The sequence below is a fragment of the Stomoxys calcitrans genome, chromosome 1, assembly GCF_963082655.1.
Source record: "Stomoxys calcitrans chromosome 1, idStoCalc2.1, whole genome shotgun sequence".
Taxonomy (NCBI): domain Eukaryota; kingdom Metazoa; phylum Arthropoda; class Insecta; order Diptera; family Muscidae; genus Stomoxys; species Stomoxys calcitrans.
Window position 1 is genome coordinate 5399374 of NC_081552.1, and position 8981 is coordinate 5408354.

Consider the following 8981-nt stretch of genomic DNA (forward strand, 5'->3'; position numbering starts at 1 on the left):
TTTTGTTTGATTTGTCACATACATGAACAACTCAAATATGTTCGAGAAAGGATTGACCCATACTGCAAGTTGAATATTCCAGTATGGTGAGGAGTAGGAATGAGTAATTCTGTACACATGTATATATCTATATATTTTTTTTAAAGGAACAAGCAATTGGATTTGTTTGTTTATCGCTGGAAAAAATGATAATGAACTGAACGTATGCACGTGGTTTGTGGTTTGCTATTTGGCACAAATTGCATGCATTTTTTGTTTGCAAACTAATGAAACAGGTAACAAGAACATTTTGTTTCTAATTTTATATCGCAAATTTTATACCGTTTAATTTGTAGAATGGAAAACCTTTAAAATCTAAAAGAAGTGCAATTTGGAAATGTTTTCTTGAAATTGAAGAAGGATTTGTCTTGCCAGAGAAAGTATTCTGCAATATTTGTCGAAAGATATTAAAATATGGTAAACAGAATACTTATTATATTTGGAGACCCTCTACCATAGGATGGGGGTATACTAATTTCGTCATTCTGTTTGTAACACCTCGAAATATGCGTCTGAGACCACATAAAGTATATATATTCATGATCGTCATGTCATTTTAAGTCGATCTAGGCATGTCCGTCCGTCCGTCTGTCTGTCGAAAGCACGCTAACTTTCGAAGGAGTAAAGCTAGCCGCTTCAAATTTTGCACAAATATGTTTTATTGGTGTAGGTCGGTTGGTGTTGTAAATGGGCCAAATCGGTCCATGTTTTGATATAGCTGCGATATAAACCGATCTTGGGTCTTGACTTCTTGAGCCTCTAGAGGGCGCAATTCTCATCCGATTTGACTGAAATTTTGCACGTGGTGTTTTGGTGTCACTTCCAACAACTGCGGTGGGTATGGTTCAAATCGGTCCATATTTTAATATAGCTGCCATATAAACCGATCTTGGGTCTTGACTTTTTGAGCTTCTAGAAGGCTCAATTCTCATCCGATTTGGCTGATATTTTGCATGAGGTGTTCCGTAATGACTTCCAATAGCTGTGCTGGGTATGGCGCAAATCGGTACCTAAACTGATATAGCTGGCATATAAACCGATTTGGGATCTTGACTTCTTGAGCCTTTAGAAGGCGTAATTCTCATCCCATTTGGCAGAAATTTTGTACATCGGTTTCTCTCATGATCTTCAACATACGTGTCCAATATGGTCTGAATCGATCAATAGCTTAATACAGCTCCCATATAAACCGATCTCCCAATTTTGCTTCTTGGGCGGCTACAAGGCGCAATTCTATCATTTATGGTCCGGATCGGACTATAACTTGAAAAAGCTTCAATAGCAGTTCTTATTCAATATTCTTTGTTTGCCTTAAAAGAGATACCGCGCATAGAACACGACAAATGCGATCCATGGTGGAAGGTACATAAGATTCGGCCCGGCCGAACTTAGCACGCTCTTACTTGTTAAACATAAATGTGTTCATCAATTACCCCGTGATGAAACTCCCATTCAAAGTAATACCGAAGAAAGATGAGGTAGACTTTTGTTTAAATATAAATTTTTAATTAAAAAAATATATTAAAATTTTTGAAAAAGAAAAAAATCTTTTATTTCTTAAGCTACTAGACTTTTTTTTTCTTAATATTTAAAACCATTTAGCAGGAAAAGGAGATTTTAATGACTTTAACAAAAAATCGCAACCGGCGTCATAAGTAGTAAGATTATTGCCATAAATTTATTTTTTTAATATAGAAACCACCAAGTGCAATAGGACATTAAAACGGTTTCCAGAAATCTCACTCCTAAGAATTTTGAGAAAATTTTTTTAGCTTAAAAAAATGGTCGAGTTGCGGCAAGCCAATTTTCCTCCAAAACATGACCTTACATGACGGGAACAAATTTTTTAACTAGTTTCAATCGTCCACTTTACGTCAATCCGAATTTCATAACAATACCTTTTTTTCTAACTCGAGCTACAATTTTTCTAAGACAGCTCTATTTGGATATTTTTTATCCACTCGTCGTTAATGGATTAACGTATTTTTGCACTAAAACTAATTTTTAGTGCATGAAGGGACTTTTTTTTGACATCACAAACATATATGCCAAACATATACTCTATATCTTTCCAAATACTTTTTTCCGTAAAATAATCGTTTAAATCAATTATATAAATTCACATTTATAGCCCTCAGAAGGTTATGGAGGCGATAGGAGGTAAACTTTGACAACCTGTATCTCATGATGTATTCAAGATATGGGACGATTACGACATGTCCCTGAAAGCTTATCTTCTTCTACAAATGTCTAAAACATTTTGTACAGATCATATCAATAGATCAAAAGTTGTGGACGCATTTCCATTTTGGAAAACAAACTAACTACAAAAAAATATTTTTTCATTCATATCTCAATTTAGCTGCGAACATACACGGGTACTGTAAATGTCCACGGATACTGTGAATATACACAGATACTGTTAGTATCGAACACTTTGTTTGGATATCAAACCTGAAATTAAGTGTATCACACATGTTTGAACTTTTTCATAAGTACTTGTGTATGCAATTTAACATTTACCTGTGCCTAGTTGAACAGCAGTAAATGCCCTGGAGGAAGTTTGGTGTAAATTCACCCCTATTTATATAAAGTACCGGTTATATCACCAGTCATTTTAGTCCAATGCGTGGCTGCTTTGAGGAATTTTTCTTTTCGCAAAATAAACCGGTGAAAACACCGGTATAAATGTCTCTATGTTGGCGACAGTTCGTTTTTTTTTCATAAGTACGCATTCGTTGTTTTTCTTGCTTTTCTTGTTGTACACGCATCGTATTGTCACAAAAGAAGTAAAAACATGCTAAGTTCGGCCGGGCCGAATCATGGGAACCCACCACCATGGATTCTGCTAAAATTTAATACAAAATAAGTTTAACGTTATGGTTTTTTGGACCGTACTTGGCACAGTTGTTGGAAGTCATAACAAAACGAATGTGCAACATTTTAACTAAATCGGACGAAAATTGCTGCTTTCACGGGCCAAAGATGTCAAATCGGGAGACCGGATTATATGGCACAACTGTTGGAAGTGGTAATAGAACACCTCATGGAATTTCAGCCAAATCGGACAAAAATTGCGGTTGCCAGGGGCTCAAGAAGTCAAATCGGGAGATCGATTTATATGGGGGCCATATATCAGGTTGTACACCGATTTGGGCCGTACTGAACACAATTGTTGCAAGTCATAACAGAACACTATGTGCAAAATTTCCGTCAAATCGGTCAAAAACTGCGGCTTCCACGGGCTCAAAAAGTCAAATCGGGAGAACGGTTTATATGGGAGCTATATCTAAACCTGAACCAATATGGCCCATTTGCAATCCCCAACGACTTACATAAATATTAAGTATCTGTGCAAAATTTCAAGTGGCTAGCTTTACACGTTCGACCGCTATCGTGATTTCGACAGACGGACGGACGGACGGAGATGTCTATTCCGAATCGGAACGTCGAGACGATTAAGAATGTATATGCTTTATGGGGTCTTAGACGATTATTTCGAGGTGTTACAAACGTAATGACTTGATTAGTATTCCCCCATCCTATGGTGGTGGGTATAAAAACTACTTTGCTCTGGGTGAGATTTTTTTGCTTCTGACAAAACATACCAACATAAAACAACAACATAAACCGTTCGAAGAAGTTGATGTTTGTTTGCTTTGGCTGCAATTTGACAAATTATTTCTGTCTGTGTTCTTATGTTCTACAAACAGGTAAGTGCCCAAATATTTGCTACTTGCAAATAATTTGCACTAAACGATACAAAATTTTAATTATTTTTTTTCTCATTTTTTAGAAGCAATTTCGCCTCTTGATAAATGATAGAAGGAGAACGCAACAGCTTAGAAAAGCGATATATTTAATATCAAAACCATATTTAAAAATTAAGAAATAATTTTTAGTATTTAATTATATTTTTTTTATGTAATGAATTAATTAATTTTTACTTTACTTTTATTTTTATCCTGATTTTACCCATTGTTTATTTTTTCTATATAAAAAAAATTGTGAAAGAAAATCAAAAATGAATAAACTAAATATACAATTATTAAAAAATTGTCCAAATAGGTGAAGTGATGTGTTTGTCTCAACGGCACAAATGACTGGTTTTTTTCAAACTTTTGAAGTGGAGGGTTTTTTTAAATCGGAGAAATTTTCGATATTGGAAACCGGTGAAATTGCTAATTTTTTAAATCAGTAAAATTACCAGTGTTTTAAACCGATGAAATGACCGGTTAAAATTATTGGTCCCTAGGTATGACATGCCCAGATCATAATATAAAACCATCATGGAGTTGTAAGAAAATGGAAGGCTAATTGTCGAAATAAATCCAAATATATTCTGGAATAGTTTGAATTACAAACTGAGATCTGCTTATTTTTCGTAAACATTTTAATTTGAATTATGTTACAGCATTAAATTGAACTTGGCATCCTTTTCAATATGCACAATCCATTTTAAACGTTAAATTAGTTTATAAATAAAGAAAACCCTGGTTGAAACCCCGAATACCATGTTCTATATATCAAGAATGAAAGGTATTGTCAGGCTAAAAAACTTTATATTTACCACATATTTTTCCAAGAATTCATCACAGAAAAGAAGTTTGCTTGGCGGAAATTTCCTTTATATCAAACAAACTATATTTTTGCGTATACACGACTATGTTTCAAACAATACTTAAAGATACATGCTCCATGAAAAAGCCCAAAATGAGACCTTTTAGCGTGCGTTTCTATCTGCTCAAGAACTTACATTCTCAAACAAATGGAAAAGACACAAAAAAAAATCATCTTATCGTGTTATAAAGCATCTTTTGCTGCCTTAAACGCATTTTTATGATTTCGTGTAAAAGAGCCACAGACTAAGTTCCCAAAGGTTTTACTCTAATCTTCACAATCTTACAATGCGAATTTCGCTCGCTGACTAAATGTCATATAACTTCACAAAGTATTTCCTATTTCTTCTTTTTTCAAAGCCCCATTTTTTAGCATCCGTTCTCTTAAAGTACAAATATTCAAAGATGCTTTAAATATAAAACTTCTCTGTTTCTTTGAACAAGGTACAAGGTTGTTCTTTTTCCCAACCTTCAACGATATTTACACTTTCATAATAAAGAGAAGAGAAGGGGGCCACCGTAGCGCAGAGGTTAGATTGTCCGCCTGTTACGCTGGACGCCTGGGTTCTAATCCTGGCGAGACCATCAGAAAAACTTGTCAGTGATGGTTTTCCCCTTCTTATACTGACCACTATGCCATGTTAAAACTTCTGCCTAAAGAGGTGTCGCACTGCGGCACGCCGTTGTGAGAAGTTTGTGGATATGTGAGAAGTTTGCCCCTGCACTTTAGTGGAATGTTCATGGGAATGATCTACTATTATTAACTTAATGATAAAAATTCCTCAATATCTCGCTACAAATATCATCGAAAAAATATCACGAAAGAAAATGTTGCTTTAAAAATAGAAAATTGGGTTAAAGATGGCCATTTCGTTTAAATATACCACGAAAGAGGTTCATCTCTAATTATAAGAAGTGTCTCCGATCATTGAGCTCGCCTCGAAAGAGAAACAGTAAAGGATTGCAAAGTTAAATGATTTTCGCAGGCTATAGACTTGAAAACTAAAAAATTTGGCAGATCCCGGCCGGGATTCCAGCCTGGGCACACATAGCAACAGCGAGAGCCGTTTCCATTGTCTGGCGTTAGAGGTCATCAGTGCGGCTTCTGGCATAAGCACAGAAGCATGTGTACCACGGAAGTAGTGTACAAAGTACACTACATGCATTGGGAAAAAGTGCGGCTAATAGACAGGTTCGTCGAGAGTGGTTAATGTGGTAATTGTATCATAGAGGCGTTTTCGCATTTAATACGATTCAAATACAACATACCAACGCACGGCCCTTAAAGCCATCACACCTAATATGGTTGAGGGGCATTTTAACCAAAGATAGGGAGGCGTCCCATGGTAGTTGGTGTGTGTTGCTATCTCTGGCTTTCCTTTTCCATTTGAAAGGAATGTCTCCGATCATTGAGCTCGTCTCGAAGGAAAAACAGACATGGATTGTAAAGTTTAATGATCTTCGCCCTAACAGGCGAAGAAAATAAGAATGTATTACACTGGAAGTTAAGATGAAAATTCCTTAATATTAGGTAAAATGTTTTCATCTATGTAACTTTTGTCTAAAATTTTGGAAATTTCTGCATCTTTTTAGTTAGTTTAACAAATATTTAAAGTCAGCACACAAATTTTTCGATGTTTGATGGATGGATCTGCGGCTCTATGAACATTTTTCATAATATAAGTCGATCTATTTTTTCCATTCGCTCTATCGGTATCCCGATATCGCCCGAAAATCGTCAATTTTAACGACAGTTCAATTATGGATTCTGCGTTTTTGCACCCTTTGTAAGTAATGGGATGCCTGGAATCGAACTAGATGTTGATCCCATTTGAGGTCCTCCTTACAGGCGCAGATTAAACTTTGTATTTGGTTGGAAATCGAGCAAAATGATGCTTATTTGTTGGCACGAAGCGGAGGCCACTATGACGCAAATTTATGACTGTTCGCCTATGACTGTATATAAATCTGATATTCTGATCTCAGGAAATCGAACCATCATTTATATTGTATATAAAAATCAATTAATGTTTGTTTGTGTGTTCCTTATAGACTCATAAACGGTTGAACCCCTTTGCCAAAATACCCCCCTAGACTATCGCAATATGGGGTTCAAATAAAGGTATTTAGGAGTAGAATACGAATTTGATATCCAAATGTAGGATCATGTATTTAGGGCATCACCCCTTGTCCCAAAACACCCCCCAAAGGGTAAACATTTTTCGACTATGCTAATATGTGGCTAAAATGAAAGGTATTTGAGATTAGAAAACGAATTTGATAACCAATATTGGGGCCATGTGTTTGGGGGACGCCTCATCGTGTAAACTCCCCTTAAACCAATGGCAATATGGGGTTTAAATAAATGGTATTTGAGAGAAGAGCAAGATGCTCATATTTTCTCAGGGCCAAGTGTCTGGGAGACCACCTCAGCCGCGAAAACACCCCTAAATCAGAGAATACATGAGCATATCGGGCTGAAATAAAGTATTTTAAAAATGGAGTACATCTTACATCCAAATTTAAATTCGTAGGCCAATAAAGATCATATGGGATTCAGAAAAAGGCACTTATATTGTTAAACTGTTAGTCAAGCGATATACTATTTCCGTAGCATGGTATTTCACTAAAAGATCTTTAATTGTCGAAAATAAATATTCAGTGGAAAATTTTGCTCCATATAAAGTAAAAGAAGTCGCAGTGGAGCGGGTCCGGTTCAGCTAGTAGTTATAAAAGGCCCATTTTTCATCCGATTTCGCTGAAATTTAAAACAGTAAGTTTTGGTAGACCCCTACTCAATTTGGATAAAACTGCGATAAAGACCGATCTCCCGATTTGAGGTCCTGAGGCCTGACTTTAGACAGATTTTTACGCATTTCTGAATTCGTTTTCGTTTTGCATGTTATATAGGTTGATTTAAGTTGCCTTATTTATTTTTCTAACGTTTGTTTTACATTAATTATTAAATTTTATTGAAGTTACATTTTTAATTTTTACTCCATAAAATTTAAAATTTTTGGTTACAAATTTCAAATTGATAAAATTTAATCCGGTTTTATAGAGCATATTCATAACGTTTTGCCAGGTGAGTATCCACAATCAATATCCGATCACACAATCATTATCCGATATGATTAAGAAACAGGAAAACAGACGAGAGACGGCTGACATTTAAATGTGTGTTCCATCTATTTAGAATTTTGAAATATGAGTTTTGAATTTGCATAATTGGGAATTTTTGACTGGTATCAAAATACATGTCACCATAACATTATTACCATTCATATTACGCATGTCCATGTGTGTGTGCTAATGGTAAAGATTGTTTGTTGTTGGAATTAAAGCTACACATATTTCATGAATCTTGTCATATCTAAGAATGTATCCACAATATATTCCAAATATTATAGATTTTAATGCAAATGTGCTCTTTAGTGGTGAAAACAAAAAGCCAAAATGGTACTCCAGGGGTAAACAAGACAATGAAAATGATGTTGCTGGTGCTGCTGCACCCCTAAATAGAAATGTTTCAATGTCCAATAAATTAGAAAGTCTAGTTTAGAAGAATAACAGAAGCTAAAGATTATTAATTATGATAAGTTAATTGAAATATCCTCTTTGCTGGCAAAGTGGTATTATGCTTGTTATGAAGTAAGTTAAGAAAAAAATAGCTGTTGCTTGATAGCTGTAGAGATGATAAAAAGAAAACTAAACATATTTGAGGGGGTTTTACCTTAATCTTCAGCACAGAACTTAGATGATTTTGTTGTTTGGAAAATTTTTTTTTAACACATTTTATACATCTATGAGACATGCACAAGAGAAAACCTTACTGAGTGCTTTATTAAACAGTGCTATCTGCTTTCATCCTCAGTGGTTCCGTGATAAGGTCTGCTACTGAAAGTCAGCTCTAGTAGCAGGACACACTAAAAGATACAGAAAACTGGTGGCTAGATGGATATGCTAAACAATGTGTCGCCCATATTAGGCCACAAAATCAAATCAAAATCAACAATTCGAATAAGAATTGCTCCCTTTGGGGGCTCAAGAAGTAAAATAGAGAGATCGATTTATATGAGAGCTATATCGGGCTACAGACCGATTCCGACCATAATAAACACGTATGTTGATGGTCATGAGAGGATCCGTTGTACAAAATTGCAGGCAAATCAGATAATAATTGCGGCCTCTAGAGGCTCAAGAAGTCAAAATCACAGATCGGTATGTGCCAAGTATGGTGAACCATACTTGGCACAGTTGTTGGGTATTAGAACAAAATACTAAGTGCAAAAATTTATTCAAATCGGATAAGAATTGCGCCTT